Below are 17,244 nucleotides of genomic sequence, written 5' to 3'. Positions count from 1 at the left end.
ACACACACAAGTGTATTTCAGGTAGCCCACTTAAGGGTCTCCAAATCTTAACTGTTTTACAAAGAACAATCATAAAACTTCCTAAGACTGTCTTGATCTACTCATCACCTCCATGAAGCGTACAGGAGGTAAGTCCTCAATAAAATTTGTTGACTAAGGGAATGATTGAGTGTTTCTGGATAAATGAAAAGCCTAATGAGGACAAATATGGCAAAGTCCTAAGAAAAAACTCATTAGCAAATTATACTTTGCCTAAAGTTTAACCTTAGCATAATACAAACACCAGGAAATAAACAGTACAACTACCCCTCACTACAATTCCTCATTTTAAAAAAAGGAATTAGGCTAGATGCTCTGTAAGATATGTTTCTGCTCTAGAGTTTTCAGAAGTGAACTTGCTATGCTAATTTCAATGTGAATTTTTAAAATTAAATACCACTATGAATTTATTACAAGTAACCAGGACCCCACTTGAGGGTATGTGTCAGTTATAAAATAATAGAAACATAAAATTAAAGTATTTCAATGGAGATTTCAAAACCAAATGCTTGTTCATTTTTTTAATTTTTCTATTCATGGTTTTAATGCAAACAATCCTACTTAAAAATTTTAAATGATATTTCTTACTAACTGATGAGTACAGAAGACTCTAAATAATTAATGTAATCATTGTTTATTGCAAACAATGTTTATAGATCTTTAGTGCTCTCGCTCTGTGTGTGTGTATGTGCGTGTGTGTTTGTCTCACCACTTTGAGCTGTATTTGTTACATATTTTGCAAAAAGGCAAAGAAAAGTCACGAAAGGCATAAAAGAAGAAATCTTGGAGGACCATTAATTGAACACGTATATTCGTTTAGAAATTATAGCTACAAACTTGTACCCTCCTGATGTCAGAGAAAATTTTTCATAGAGTAAAGGATTATATTCATAAACCCCTAAGAGTCCCCTTGGTGACTTGATGAATGTTCTTGGTACCCAGATTAGAACAATTCTTTTGATTATGAATGTTGCTTCAAGGTCTATTTCACTACTTCATTAAGAAGAATTTCCAGATTGTACATGTGTGTACTATATGAAATATATTCATGGAAGCTGTTTTCCTGGAGATGATAAAAAGTCTAGAGAAGTATCTTGGAATGATTTACATACATGCATTTCCAGAATCAGGGTGAGCTAATGATTGCTGGGTTAAATGCTCATTAGTACTTTTTATCAGATCAATAATAAACTTGGTTATGAACAATTTGGAAAGTTACATTAAGAATTAATATCACACAATCTTTGCCCAGAATTTTTCTCTATTTTGTTATTCAACTCTGTTTTGTTATTCTGCAGCAGCAGAAGGAAAAAAAAAATACAGAACAACTATGTCTCTGAAGCATGGGTTAGGGATTCTTAGAACATTCTCTGACTAAGGGCAAAATTGGTGTCACTGTTTAGGGCAGGTTCCAACTTTATAGATGGAGTTTAGTAATCCCACCTGTGGGTGTTTAATCTAAGGGACCAAGGATCATAGACAGTCACTGACTATTCTAACCAAATGTGTCTACATCCTCTCTCCTGAATGCATATGAGCATTTCCTTCCCAACACCGCCTCTGCTTATTCCATTCTCCCCACCACTGCTCCCCTGTACCCCTTGAAATAAATTCCCTGCTCCTCAAAGTGTCCCCATCACACAGAAACTGATCAAGTTGCTCCTCTTCCACAAAATCCCTCTTTTCCTTTTAAAGGCTAAAATAGGCACAATATTTATTATCTGCATATTGCACAGAGTCATATATTTCATTGAAATGTTTTGTTTTTTTGCATGAGCATCTCGCCCTGGCAATTTTCTGTGGTCAAAAACCATGTAGGATTACTTCCCTCTATCACTCATAATGCTCATTATTGTGGATCGCTTGTACAAAATGCCTAATGGATATTTGTTAAATGAATGTATCAATGAAAGCCATAATTTATGTGTTACCCTACTTTTTAAACCATCAACCCATTCATTTGTGGTCCACAAAAAGTACTCAATAAATCTTTATTGATTAATTACTTCACTGTTGAGTCAGAAATTGTGGTATTAACAACAAAAGCTTATGATTATAACCTAGTATTTGTTATTTTAAATGGATAATCTTTAATAATATAAAGTGCCTAAAGCACTTTGTGTAATTCCACAGAAGCCATGCTATGAACACTACCCTTGGGATTCATTTCTAAAGAAGACAAACGTCTTCTTCCTTCCCTCACGCCTGGTGAGGACATAAGGCATATGTTTTGTTCCTAGTCAGTCCTCTCTATCTCTAACACATAGCTGACAACAGTTCATAAATTTGAGTTTGAATAGTGATAGCAATTAGGAAGAAGGCTTGTAATTCAAGGCTACCAAGTCCCTTGCATAAATATATTCTGGGTTTGGTCTGACCTTTCTGAAAACGTTGCTATGCTGCATGCTTGCATGTGTTCTGTCTGGCATTACACTGAGCATGTGAAGTTAAATGTCACTGGGCCTAGATCTCCAAGCCACCTTAATTTATGACATTATTTGGGATATAATCACAGTGAACAAATCTGTTCCATAGGAACTGTTTAAAAGACATGAAAATTGTTTGGTAATTATTTGTGAAAACATCTCTATTGATGCCATGTCCTTTTTTTTCTTCTCTTCCCCAAATATTTTTCACTTGTATTTATTTAAATTTCAGACCAGAACTGTAGGGCAGATCACATAACAATTTATATCTCTATAATGAGAAAATATCTTAGTCTAATGTCTAATCAAATGTCTAATACTGAATGTTTAATTTTTAAAAATTAATTTAAAAATTAATTTTTAAAAATTAACACTTTTGCTTTTAATATAAATGGACAAGATGACACAAAAAGACACCAAATAGAATTTTAAAGCTGAGAGACTGATAAAATTATTGTTACTATGCATAGAATATTAGTCCTTTCACTTCCCCATTAAACCACTCGCCCCCTACAAAATTTTATCTTTGGGAGAATAATCCTTCGGTTGCTGGAGTTCCACTTTTCTCCCTCTATCTTGCCACTACTTGAGCATGCTAGAAATTCTCTTTAATCATCTTCTTTTAAGATTTTATTTATTTATTTGACAGAGAGAGAAGGAGAGAGAGAGAGAAAGCGCAAGCAGGGAGGGGGGCAGAGGGAGAGGCAGACTCCCTGCTGAGCAGGGAGCTTGATGCGGGACTCGATCCCAGGGCCCTGAGATCATGACCTGAGTGGATGGCAAACGCTTAACTGACTGCACCATCCAGGCGCCCCTCTTTAATCATCTTCTATACCAAGCATCAGGCACAGTGTCTGACGCACCTTAGACACTCAATAATTGTTTGATCAGTGAATAAATGAGAATCTTTTGAAGTTACACAAATGAACTAAAATCTTTTGAGGTTGGGTGATAAAAAAAAACGTTCACATCAAAGGATAAAGTAGCCTTTCAAGTTGAATCTCTCTACGAATCTAAAAATTCAAAGGCTCTTCTATGTTACCCCGGCATTTTATTGTATATCCACACCACTTTGAAACAATAATTTTATTTTATCTAGCTTTTTAATTTCCTTCAATCACGATCAGGAAAGACTGAGAAAGTGGTCTGTGTTCATGTAAGTCTGCGAACTATAGCTGGTTGCAAACTCATGCAATAATTTGCCATAATTAGGACTGTCTTATCCTCACATATCCTCATATTCTCAACAATTAAGAGGAAAACTGATTCAAAGTTCAAAGCTGAATTCAAACTGATTCAACTTTGTAAGAATTCTAAATGCAGACCAAGATACTTACTTTCTTGGTTGTTTTTTTGTTTTGTTTTGTTTTGTTTTTACTATTCTATAATAACATTTAGAAAATCAAAACAAAAGTACTTCGAATCCCTCAGAAGAAAAGTATTATTCTCATAAATTTTAAATAGTCACCTCATAGCAGAGTAATAAGCATTGTGTGCTTATTTATGGAGTAAAATATATTTCTATCATTTCATATATCTGAACAGGTGGTGTCTTTTCTCATTTTTAAAAGTGTGTACCTTCCAGCATTTTCCTCTCTACTCTGAATCTGTCGGTTTTCTTTTCCTACTGTAGTGCCAGTAAGTGCCAAGGACACCCACATGGCTCGGTACTAAAACTGCCACAGCCCTTCCCCTGACAGTCCAGCCTCTGGACGCAGGAGTCCCCAACCCCTGAAGTTCAGAGGAACAGCTCATCTTTGGCTCTCCGGTCAAACTTGTTCTGGTGCCAACTACCAATTTTTCCATTAAATTCTAGTGCTGTGCCTGAATCCAGCCTCAATGTGGCATCATGCTTCTCTGTATATGCAAGTCTTGGCTGTAGTCTTGAACTCATGTCTGGAGTGAGTGATAGGGTACAACCCTGAGCTAGGTCCAAGGCCATGTCACCCTTCCCCAGCAGTTTGACTGCCTTGTCCCTCCTGATCCCGCCTTCGGATCACTTCGTTGTTTTAGCTTACACAGTTGTCACCATCCCTTGCCCGGACTATGTGCCCTAGAGATGACATGACAGCAATAGAGAGTCACCTTGTGAGTGAGAACTGCTCAATGGACCCATGCAAACCCATATAGTTTGTAATTATCCTTTAGTGGAACATACAATGTTGCCGAAGTCAAATAGAAATTATATAACCAATACTATTTTCAAAAAACGGCATCATTCTTTTTCACTTTGTATCACTTTCACATAAAAATTTTATACATCATCCTTGCATAGCAGCCATGCGAATCTTCTCCGCATCATTCCAATGTTAGTACATGTGCCGCCGAAGGGAGCACTCACATACCAATTTTTAAAAATCAAAACAAAGAGAGGACAGAAATTGAGCAATATTATTTTTTAGTAAGCTGCATGTTTTCTTGGGTATGATTCTAAAAGCAGCAAAAAGATGCTCTTGCTAAAAAGGGTGACTGATACAGATTCTCTAACTTTTCAGCTACAGACTGTTGAAACTATCTATCGACTCACTAACTCAAAATAACCTTATGAATTTCCTTCATTCCTATGTGAACCATCATTTAAAAGTTAAAACTAAGCATTTTCTTCTTTTGGAATTAACACGTTTCAGGGCATTTTATACACTGGGCTTGATCCTATCTTCAGAGAAGAGGAACCATATTCAGGGCTCTCAGTGGAACACAGAGGAACTTGCTAGTGTGTTCAGAAGGTTTGGGAGAAAAAAGCAGAGAAGATGTCACAGTGGTGCTAAGAGAAGCCTAGAGGAGCTTATTTCTCACCCATCTCAAGAATCTGTTATCTGTTCAACAAAATACATAAATACAAATTAAAATAGATGGGTTGATAAATAAAACTTTCTAGAACCAGATAGTCATCAACCACCAAGCTAAGGAGCCTCACATGACATCAAGCTATACTGGAAAAACTGAGGCCAAAATTTCAAGAATCTAATGTGCATAAAATGGGATCCTAAGAATGAGGCTGGCAAGAAAGACAGAGCTCAGAAGCTGGAGGCTACCGTGTACCTGGAAGAATTCAACAGGTTGTTGAGCAGGTGTCCCCCCACACTCGTTTTGACCACCACGACTGGCAGTGTAGGACCCAGGCCACACCACCTGCTTGCCCACTCAGCCTTCTCTGTACACAAGTTGGAGGTGCTTGAAAGAGGAGAGAGATGCTTTGGAGTCACTCAAATGAGTCAGCACATTAATGCTGACTCTACAGTTATTTGATTTAGAGCCAGCCTGGCTTGTGACCCCGGGTCACCCAAACCCTACCGCTGCAGAGAGACCAGCTGAGCAGAGCCAGTGAAAACCTGTTCCTCTGGCTTGCATTTATTTGTTAACATGAATCAGTGGCCAATCCAAAACTAGCCTTCCCATTCGTAAGTCTTCGAACGGTTTTTGAAAACGGCTTGATAATGTGCTTCTAATGACATCCTAAATTTTGTTAATAAAAGGTCTATTTTTCATTAATTTAAATGAACTGACAACAACTCGTGGCATTTAAAGGAAGTCAAATTTTACCTGCCAAACATTCCCTAATATACACTTCAGAGCAAAATAAATAGGAAATTTCTATGTCTTTTCAAAGCAGAAGATTCAAATATATTATTCTTCTTGAGGGTAAATCTTTCACTTTATTATCTTCCAGAATTTCAAATGTAACAGGAAAACGTGAGATCGGTATCCTAAGCCACTTCCACAGATTAGATTATTATTTTTTTAAAAGATCGGCACATCAGCTTGTTCTGGCCTTCCATATATAGAGTATTTACTACAATGTCAACTACATGCGAAATACTCAATAAACATGAATTCTTAGCTCTTCCTTAAGGCTCGGGTAAGACGTTTTGATTTCCAACTCAAGAGTTAGCCAAATATACATCGGACGGGAGAAATCACTGCACCTATATCAACGGCTTGAGACTGAGCAGGATAAGAAACATCTCTATATGAACACATTTTTTAAAGATATGGAGTCAACCGAGACAATGAATAGTGGGGCAAGTAAAGTGGAAGACCACAGTGAGAGCCAAGGGGGGGTTCTGGCATCTCTTTGGAACACAGTAGACCACAGCAACAGCCCTGATTTCTTCGGTGGACACATGTGACTTTGGTCCTCTCCGGGAGCCTGAGGTCACAGCACTTTGAGCAGGAACTGCAGATTTCAAGGGCACTTGGTATGTATTCATCAAGCTGAGATGAAAATGACCTTTGCCCAGCTTCAGCCCTTTGCTCATGGTCTTCCCAGGGTCAGTGAAGAATGGAGGCAAGGTTATTAACCTCCAGTGTTTCAGACAGTAGAAAAAGAATCTGCAAATTGCAGTTCCCCGCCAATCCCACTTTTCCATCCTCACGCTCAATCAATGAGCTCCATGTTTCTTCCTCCAGAAGACACTGCAAGTGAGAGGTCAGGTGTTCAAAACTGCTACTGAAAGGCTCCCTCTTCTCTACCATGACATTTTCTGGCATCTTGTCAGTTGGCTACCGAGTCTTGGTGTTCACTTTGTAAAATGAATTCATGTATAAGAAATTTGCTGATGGTTGCAGGCTCAGCACTCTTAATATTAGAAAATGACAAAACTGACTTACTGGATTTGTTTTTTTAATTGTCCTCCTTTAGAAAAGAAAGCCTTCCATACCTCCCATCCCCCTTGCTGCTACAAGGACTGCATTTGTCCTGACTGGCCCATTTGCATAAAGGGGTCATATCAGAGGCAAATGTAGGTGCTCATCTCATTTCATGGTTCCCTCATGAGGGTATTGCTTACTTCCAGATGTGTAAAGAGTTTGCCCCCCAATAAAATCAAACACCGAAGAAAGATGCCACTTGAAAAACAGCATTAGGGACAAGAGAAAAGAAGGAGGCCAAGGCCTCTGGGGGGGTATCTATATAACACAGTGCTGAATTTCACACGACCTTCATAAACGATGAATCGCGTGTTTTACAACATTTTTCCAAGGCATTATTTTCTAATAAATCCCCTTTTGTTTTGCACTCTTTTTGCTTATAGTATGCAAAAAAGAAAAGCACAGTGGCTGGAAATTCTGTCCCTGTGATCTGAAGTGCTCTCACTTGCGTGCCGAGAAGTGTTACAGTGGATATTTTTGACATCAGCTGCCCATAGCAGCTTGGTACTAGCGGCACTTGATTCAAAATGTCCTATGATACAATAACACGCAAACTGAGCTCGCAGAGGGGGAAAAAAAACATGCAACCTGTCATAACTACAGCAATTTCTCATGAGTATCCAGGGAGAGAAATGTAGAAGTAGAAACCTGAAACCTGAAAAAAATAAACACTTAATATCCACGAACACAAGAAAAAAATTGGAAACAAATGGAACATAGTAATTTTTGCGTACTCACAACACCAGTGGTTTCTTTAGTCAAAACCTGATGGCATTCAACTATGAATGATCTGGTACAATGAAAGTGCTGGAGCCAATGAGAAAGCAAGTCTACTTAATATGATCAAAAGCACTTCCTATTTGTGTTTGAATAGTTGAACAGTTTACTGGTACCGGATTTTCAATTTGTATTAGTCACTCCTCTTTTTTTATTTCCACTCTTTTTCTAATTGTTCAAACAGCTATTTCTTTTCCTTGAGTCGACTAGTGACATCATCCCAACCTGCTTTTTTTTTTAAGATTTTTATTTATTTTTAAGATAGAGCGAGAGCAAGCGAGAGAGCACGAGCAGGGGGACCAGCAGGCAGAGGGAGAAGCAGGCTCCCCACGGAGCAGAGAGCCCGATGCGGGGCTCAATCCCAGGACCCCAGGATCATGACCTCAGCCGAAGGCAGACGTTTAACCGACTGAGCCACCCAGGCACCACCATCCCAATATATTTTTTGTTTCATATTTATAGTTGGACTGTCTTTGTCCAAGTCCTGGCTCCCCAAAACCAGCCAGGTGACCTCAGTCCAGTTATTTTTCCCTCTGTGCCTTAGTTCCCTCGTCCTGCTAAGGCTACGGTGAAGACTGATGAGTTAGGGTGGCGCTTAGGACCGCATCTGGTACACAGTTAGTTCTGTGTTCCTGTTCCCATCTTGAAAGTGGAAATTTTTAAAATGTGAATACACATTAATTATTCAAAGTATTTTAATATATCTATTTTTATTTGTTTCTCCCCCATTGGTCTATAGATTACTTCAGTTGAAGAAACTGGTTTGATTATTTTAAGTTGGCCATCCATAGAATTTCGAAGCCAGGAAGAATCCTAAAAATCATGTAATCCAGCTTTCATTTTCTACAGTACATTCCTAATCATCATGATTACTGTCATCAGGCTTTTGTGAAACAACTAGTGGTGCTTCTCAGGGACCCTGATGCCACTGAAGTGCATTTGTAATCTAAGCTCTGAGCACGGAGATGTCCTCAACAGTATCGATAAATTCACTCTCTCTTCTGTCCTGCTGATTCACTTTCTCTAATAGCGGAAATCTTCACCACACCCTACACCGTGGTATACGTAGGGGTGTAGGTGGGAAGGGTTCTCGTAGACTTTTCCTTGCCCCATACAGACTACCACTCTTTCTTTCCCTTTGACTGTCCAGCCCTCGGTGGCTTTTAATCCATTCGCACAATTACCATGCACTGGATCCTGAAAAGACCTTTCTGAGGGTAGGGGCAAGGCAGCTGTAATTGTCTCCTCATCGCCCCACAGGAAACTGAGAATCAAAGGTTAGGATCTTGCCCAGGGTCGTAGCATTAGAAGTGCCAGAGAGACGTAGGAAACCCAGGCTATAGGATTTCCCATCCAAAGGTGCTTTCTCAGTGCCATGCTGCTTGTCCCCAAATGTTGTTTCACACCACCATATCACCAAACATCCTAGCAATGGGCAGAGAACTGGACCACGTAGAAACAGAAAAATAATGCCTGAATGGGCAGTAAATTCTTCACTCGTTCAGCCGCTTAAAGTCAAATTCACACTGAAGCTGTCTACATGATGCAGATATGGGGGAGACAGAAACATGCATTCCATATTCAGCCAAGACAGGGTTGAAAAATAAAGTCCTTTGGGGCTATAGAAGAGAAAGCATTAAAAGAATGGGCCTCGACCTTATTTTCCTATTGACAATGTAGGTCTGAGTTTAAACTTCTAGGACCACTCATTCTGTTCATTTTTGAGGGCTAGGAAACATTATTGCTTGAGTAAGGTAAGTGAATTTCAATTCTAAAATGAAAAGTTTTCACATTCTCATCACAGAAATTTAAGTAAAAGGAAGTCTGTGTCACATCCTCATGATATCTCCAGGCCCACAAAGGCAACAGATGGTCTCTGAGTTTTAGAGATCTCTTTGTGTTCTATATTCAAATGTTTCGAATAGATTGACATAGTGTAGGAGTCTGATTCCTTATTAAAAGATTGTTTCTCAGGTTTTATACAACTTCTGTGAAGTATGAGAGATGAGCAGTTGTGGTTTGCAGCTTAGGTTGATGGCACAAAAATTCTCCCTACACCATACTGGAATTCCTTTCCATCTTAGCGATGGTCTGCAAATAGGGCAGTGGACTTACCAATGCTTAATGGGCCTGCTCATCCACCGTTATGCCACAAGGTGATTATCAAGTACATTTTTGCTAAATGCACTCAAGAGCAGCAAGAAAAATGTTTAATTGCCATAAAATGCTAACCACAGAATAAAGCAAAACTGAACTAAGGAATAGTAAGTTTAGTCTCGAGCTTGGAATCCGGAAGCATGCAACTGCAGAAGCACAACTGTGTGACCCTAGTGCTCCATTTTCCTTCCAAACCACAGCCAAAGACAGCCTTGGACCTGTGTCTCCTTCAGTGAGATCCTAATGCTCAAGAAACATAAAAGAGGACAGCAAAACCAAAATCACTAGGAGTGCTGGGATGACATTAGATGTGTATCTTTCAGCTATTTCACAAAATCCTCATCAAGAGGCCAAAGTGTCTAATTCTATCGTGAAGAGAACATGGTTGAAAGAATTTGCTGCACATATTCCCATTTCAGTGTATGTAGTAAACCAGCTGAGTATAAAAACCACACAGAGGCAGCAGAGGAATCTGAACACTACCTGGGCTAGGTGTTGAAGGTCAACATCGACAACGTTCAAGTCATATTGATAGTATTGAGTACCCTTCATACATTGTGATGAAAAGGGCACTTTTCCTTTGGAACCTTCCTCCCCAAAACCCATAATCCTAGGCTAAACCTGAGGAAAACATCAGACAAACCCAAATTGAGGAGCATTCTACAAAACATGTGACCACTGCTCCTCAAAACTATCAAGGCCATCAAAAACAAGGCAAGTCTGCAAAAGTGTCACAGTGTAGAGAAGCCTAAGGAAACATGATTAGTAAATGTAATGGGGTATCCTGGATGGGATCCCAAAACAGAAAAAGAACATTAGGTGAAAAACTAATGATTCCCAATAAAATATGGACTCATATTAACAATAATGTATCAATACAGTTCATCAATTGTCACAAAGGTACCACAGTAATGAGATGCTAAGAAAAGGAAACTGGTTGTTAGGGTCTATGGGAACTCCCTGTATGATCCTTGCGACTCTTCTGTAAATCCAAAACTATTCCGAAATAAGCTTTCTTAAAAATTAAAAAAAAAAGTCACTCCTGCTATTTTTACTGATGTCTATGGATCAGAATAATTCAACTAACCAACTATGTTTGTATTTCTTCTGCTTTCTGAGGACTGTGAGGGAACCACGGGAAGCTGCCCAGGGGGCCGGGATGCCCTCACAGAATGCCCCTGCAGTGGTGGTCTGCTCTTACTCATACAGGCCCCCAATCTTGTTTATACAAGTTGTACTTGTTATTTTCATTATGTGATTCAATTATTTTTGAAATCACAAGCATAATTGCAAAAGAGAGAGTTGTTATTTCTGTGGGGAAAAAAATAGATTGAATGATTTGAAAAAACTTGATAAAGGCAAATGGCTAAAAATACTCCTTTGAATATGGGTGTCCTCGTACCATAAAAGATTAAAAGAAAATGTCATGAAAATCAAGAAAGATCCTGCACTCAGATTGCTTCCATCCTTCAAGTTCTGCTCCACTTAAAGACACCAAAATTAGAAATCAGAGATCATGGGTGTGATTTCTACAAGAACTCAAATCAGTTCAACCATAGTCAAAGAAACCCCATGGGGCACAAAGTACTGGTGAATGAGATTAATATAAAGCGAAATGTTTACGGCACATGTGTATCACTTCTAATAATTGCCCTGTTTTTTCTCCCTCTCCCACCCCCCCTGCTTGTGTTCCCTCTCTCTCTCTGTCTCTGTCAAATAAATAAAATCTTTAAAAAATAATAATAATTGCCCTGTTTTACTGCTTTTTTCATTAATTATCCTTTCAATTAACCAATTACTACTGATCCCAACTGACTAACAAAGACATCCTACTGAAGATGATTTTTACTTTCATCTTTCGTGCATTAATATTTTACAGCACATTTTTGGCTGTCTTTCCTTTAACTGGTAAGTTCAGGTTTTTATTTTGCACTGTTTTATAATGAGCCCACTGTGCAATTCTGTCACCTTTTCCCCTGGTGGACTATAGACACAAGGGCAATTGCCTAATTATGCTGTCCTACTCTTCAGAAGAAAATTCGTTAAAGCGCCTTCTTAGGGGAACAATGTAAAGAAAGCTGGAGAAAAAAGATCCCCAAGAAAAAAGGACCTTATTTTTTTATATATAAATCCAGTGTCTGGGCAAACAATGTGATTTCCTCAAAATTAAGTGAGTCTATTTTCAAAGAACTCTAAGTAGGAGTAGAGACAAGAGCTGAATAAATGTGACGTGTTTCTCTCCTGGCTTCTAGGTAATAAATTCTGCACCAGATGATTACACAGGATGTGAATCCGTTTCTTATATCATGCTGAAAGCAAGATCACTAAGACACACTTCACCTTTCCCAACAGAATCTATCTTTTCAATGATGGTGTCAAAGCTGTTTCTTTCTACGTCAGTAGAAAACTCATTCTGATCAAAGTTGAATAGTACCAAGTGGTTAGAATTTTCTAAGCAAAAGAACAGTAAGATGCCCTAAAGATACAGAGAATGGAATTAAATAGCTATTTTCAAATTCAGCTATTTACCAAATATATAGCCCTTAAAAATTAGTGCATTTCTGTCTGTAATATGCTTCGGAGGAGTAATTTTTTAAATAGAGCGTTTATAAAAATACACTTGGAAAGAAATTGAGGAGAGTCAAGATGGATGCTAACTATCCCTTCGGAGTATAAAGCAGTGCAGACGGTCCAGAAATCAATGCTTCTTAGGATTAAGCATTGTGCAAGTTGAAAGGTTAGGATTTTCAGCGTGCACATAGGTTTAGCTGGACTTCCTATATTTCCATTATGAACATTATTGCCAGAAATACCGGCAGGCAAGTAGGCAAGAGATCAAGAGGAAAATCAAACAGGAGGCTGTCGTGACTTCTCCCCAGGATCTCAGGTCTCACCCAGTTCAGGGGAGGGGGCTGCCGAGAGAGTGGGAAGTGAGAGGGAAAGGCGGTGGGTGGGGTTCTCCAGGAAGCAGGGTCTCAGGAAGGCAAAGTTTCCTCGATTCTTTCCCCTTCTTTTCTTCCCACAGGAATCAACCTTGAGACTAAAAGTACAACACAAAAAGGAAAGAAGCAAACAAGAGGAGCTGGGCAGCACAGCACCAGAGGCCCGAGGGAGGTCAGATTTTGAGAACAGCTAGGATAACAACACACAATGTGAGCATCCCCCAGAAACAGTTTAGGAACATCAGAGAGAAGACAAATCCATAAGCCAAATGCAAATAATAATAATAATCCAATAAACTTTAAAAGCTCGCTGATCTAATCCCCAAACTGCCGTTTGCCTATGTATTCCAATCTTTCAAGTGCTTGAAATTAAATTTTATTAACTGATTACTTTTAAGGTTACCTATACTACCTGGAGAATATACTTCTTTTTCCTGCTACATTCTCATGTAACTTCAGATCTGCTGTGTGAGGAAAATTCAAACCTTATATTCAAAAACAAAATTGAAGTATGGTAAAGTATAGCGTGCTGCTTGTCTTGTAAATGCAGCAACTATGAGCATCCTTCTCATAACTCATCTCTGCTACCAAGTTTCTTGTTTCCTCACATCCTTCCTTCCTCCCTGCGCCTACAAACTACAGCAGCAGCATGCATATTCTCTGCCTTCTCACCAAATTGCCACAGGACATCTCCATGCAGATGTCTGCGTGGACCCTTCAACAAAGTCATTCATCATCTAAATCAGCATCTTTCCCCAGACTCTAGAGTCCTCTTGTTTTCCCTAAATAAGGTAAGTCAGCATAATCTTCTGAGGATCAAAACGTCAGTATGATCTTCCAGAATGTCCCTCCCTCACCCGCTCCCCCACCACGTGTAGTCAGTTACCCAAATCTGCCCATTCCATCTCCACAAGGATTCTAGTTTACGGCCCCATTGGATTTTGAACCTCATGATAGTAAGAATTTTATTTTTTTATGTTTTAATTACTGTAGCCCCTGCACCTAGTAGTACCTCACCACGCACAAGAAGATACATATTACATATTTGTTGACTGAAGCTATATATTACTTGACCTCCAGACAACACTGTAGTTTTTGTCTTTTGTGTTAGACATAGTCACACACAGGAGGATATTTTTAGAGATCCTTTGCCGGTCACCTACCTCTCAGCTAACATCTTTTATACTGCATACTCTCTTCCCAACTCCACCAATCCCCGTACCAATGTGCACACACATACACACACACACCCCTAACTTTAATAAAATTTTAAATTGATAACCATTGTAAAGATACTATTTTCAAAAGAAAAAGGTGACTGCCTTCTGTTTTGCATCTTCTAAGCTTTCCTCAAAATAAAACAGAAAATTGGCAAGCATTAGATTCATTTGATTCAATGTACACAGGGCAAATCAAACAGTCCGGGTCAAATACCTTATTGAAACATTTCGTCTCATCCATCTACTTAATTGACAAAATAACCATATTGTCAAAAGTTTAATTTACCTCAGCCATGCTGATACACCTATAATCTTAAGTAGCACTTTGGAGCAGAATAGTTCCTTATACATATTTATATGGAGCTGACTTTTTAAAAAGAATTTTCAATAAAATTTCTCATACAGAAACTGATGTATAATGACTAAGAAAAATGTGAAAACACAATCCAATTGACAGTTATGGATTTCCTACTTTGTAGAAGGAAACTGCTACAGAGCATACTGGAAACATTGAAGAAGGAGGCATGGGCTCATAAGCAATTGGGGGACGTAGAGATAAATAGGAATTAGCAGGGGAGGTAGGCTATTGTCCATGGCAAATGGAAAAGGGAAGGCTCTGATTTCTAAGCTCCCTTCTTCTTTCCTCCGGCCTGACATGTTGCCTTCCCCACTCAGATTCCATGGTGCGCCATCAGGGTCACCCCTCCCTACCTTACCCCCCCTCGCTTTGACTTTCCAACCGAAACCTACTCCACACCTGTGCCCATGCAATGGAACATAACGAGAAATGCACAGTTGCCCTGGGCCACTCCCCTTACAGCCCACAACAGCTAACCTCGAGTGGGTGGTTAGTGCTGGAAGGCAATCTTACAATATTCCCTGGAGATTATTGTAAACGTTTCTTCTCAAAACTCCAGTCCTCTTCCCCACCTTTCCTCTCAGCTGATGGCTTTACTTGTGATGTCCCTGAGAAGCCATCAGGAAGAGGACTACACGTTCCCACCACCGTGTCTTCCAACGACCTGCACGTGTGCCCAGGCAGGCTATCTTCCTTCCTGTTACTTTTGTTGAAATGCCCAAACTTTGATACAGAGCTTTGCCACCTACACCCCAGACCCTTTCTCATAGTGCCTGTTCGAGAGCATTGCCTTAGCAAATTTTCTCCTGAAGTACCCTCTACTTCCTTGCTAGCTTGCTGAGAATTCAAAAAGGTCTGAAAATACGATATCCAGCATTTTTCATTGTTTCCTGCAAAAGATCTAAAATGGTGTGCCTGGGTCATCATGTTGCAGATATATTAATGGTTAACTCTCCGTCGTCATCTTACTTGATTTAACAGCAACACTGAGCGTAATTGGTCTCTCTCTCTTCTTCCACGTGGCTTCAGGAATCAAGCTCTCTTTGTCCTCCTTTCCATAGGAGATTCCTCTGCAAATCCGTATTTTACAAACGTGGGCTCATCCTCACCGCCCTCCTCTTCCCCATCTACACTGATTCCCCAGCTATAAATTCAATCAAATACTACAACCCCCGAACTTCAGACCCCACCCTCCATGCTGCCTCCTGAATTGCAGACTCAGAGATCCAATTCTACTCACCACCTCCCCTTAAATGTATCCAAAAAGCTTTTCAAATTTCTCATGTCTGAAACCAGACTCTCAGGCATCCTCCCACAGACTTCCCCATCCCAATAAATAGCTCCATCCCTCCAGCTGCTCAGGCCAAAAGACGTGGAGTTCTCCTTGATTCCTGTCAACTCTACTTTCAATATACATCCAGAATCTGACCTTTCTACCTCTTCCATCAAAACCTCCCTGGTTCAAGCAACCATTATTTTGTGCCTAGACATCTCAATAGTACATATCACATTTGAACTCTGGCCCCCACGGTCTATTCCAACACAGTAGCTAGAGTGACGCTCATAAAATGTAAATCAGACCATGTTATTCCTTTGTTCAAAATCCTCCAAAGTCTTCCTTTACCCCTAGGAGTTCAAGGCAAACTCTTCACTCGAACCTACAGAACCTTAAATGAGCTGACCACCCACTGCCTCTCTGACGTCATCCTTACCACTGATTTACTTACTCTGCTCCATCCGAAGTGGACCCCTATGTTTACCAACATGCCAAGCATGCTCCCACCTCAAGACCTTTGCATTTTCTGCTTTCTGCCTAGAATGTCTTCCCAGATACCTGTATAAACTCTTTCCCTCACTTCTTCCAACCCTCAGGCATACTGATTGCTTTACATGTACTGCCTTACCAAACCCTCACAACAATCTTTAAGGTAGATTCTTTTAATCCCTAATTTTACAGATGAAGAAAGTAAGGCTTAGAAAAGTCAAAGAACTCACCCAAACTCCCAGAGCCACTACGTGGTAGGCTTGAGACTGATACTCAAGCCTGATTGACTCCACAGCCCACTGCTTTTCTAAATTGACTCCGCACATCTCATAGCTGTGTTGCTGGGATGAATCTCAATAATGACCTTAATGTGCATTAAACACAATAAATGTCAGCACTTAATGTCATTAAAAAATCAAACTCTACACAGTAGGTAAAACACTAAATGATAACTTATCAGATTCAAATAGTTATGTAGATTGCTATGCATCATGTTTTCCAACAGAGATTTTAGACATTTAGCATAACTTCATTGCCTTGTTAAATGGAGAGATGCCACCACTGTAACTTTGGAATTAGCAGATCTTTAATTTAGCTCCTAAAAGCTACTTGGTTTTTGTTGATGCTAACATTCAAGTTGTTAAAATCTATTCGCCAAGGTGCTACTGAACCCAATTCCCCATCATCACATGCACAAAACAGAAAAAAAACTTAGATTAAATATCTTCTCTGGTGATAAATAGCAAAGTGTACTTCTTACCCTCCTCTCCAGGACCCATTCCCCCAGAGTCCTGTCTTCTCACCTAACCCCACAAATTCTCTTGACCAAAGGAGAAAGCTGCCTTGAGATGTGCTTGCTTCAATACCTACTCTTTTCTGGACTTGTCTCTGTGACCCAGATTCCTGCTGC

The 17,244-nt window shown here is 39.5% G+C and overlaps 1 protein-coding gene and 1 non-coding gene across 3 annotated transcripts in view; both read right to left on the bottom strand.

The window, feature by feature from the left end:
* The window catches only part of FGF14 (fibroblast growth factor 14), a 596,396-nt gene that overhangs the window by 481,247 nt on the left and 97,905 nt on the right, over positions 1–17,244 (bottom strand). The window lies entirely within an intron of this gene.
* LOC118009710 lies at positions 4,696–4,802 on the bottom strand. The gene has a single exon (XR_004678998.1). It is a non-coding gene; the product is annotated as a U6 spliceosomal RNA (small nuclear RNA).

Source organism: Mirounga leonina, unplaced genomic scaffold, assembly GCF_011800145.1.
Source record: "Mirounga leonina isolate KUSES-001 unplaced genomic scaffold, KU_Mleo_1.0 Mir_127, whole genome shotgun sequence".
Classification (NCBI taxonomy): domain Eukaryota; kingdom Metazoa; phylum Chordata; class Mammalia; order Carnivora; family Phocidae; genus Mirounga; species Mirounga leonina.
Note: the sequence above shows the minus strand (reverse complement) of the source record. Positions and strands in the feature narration are given on the sequence as shown.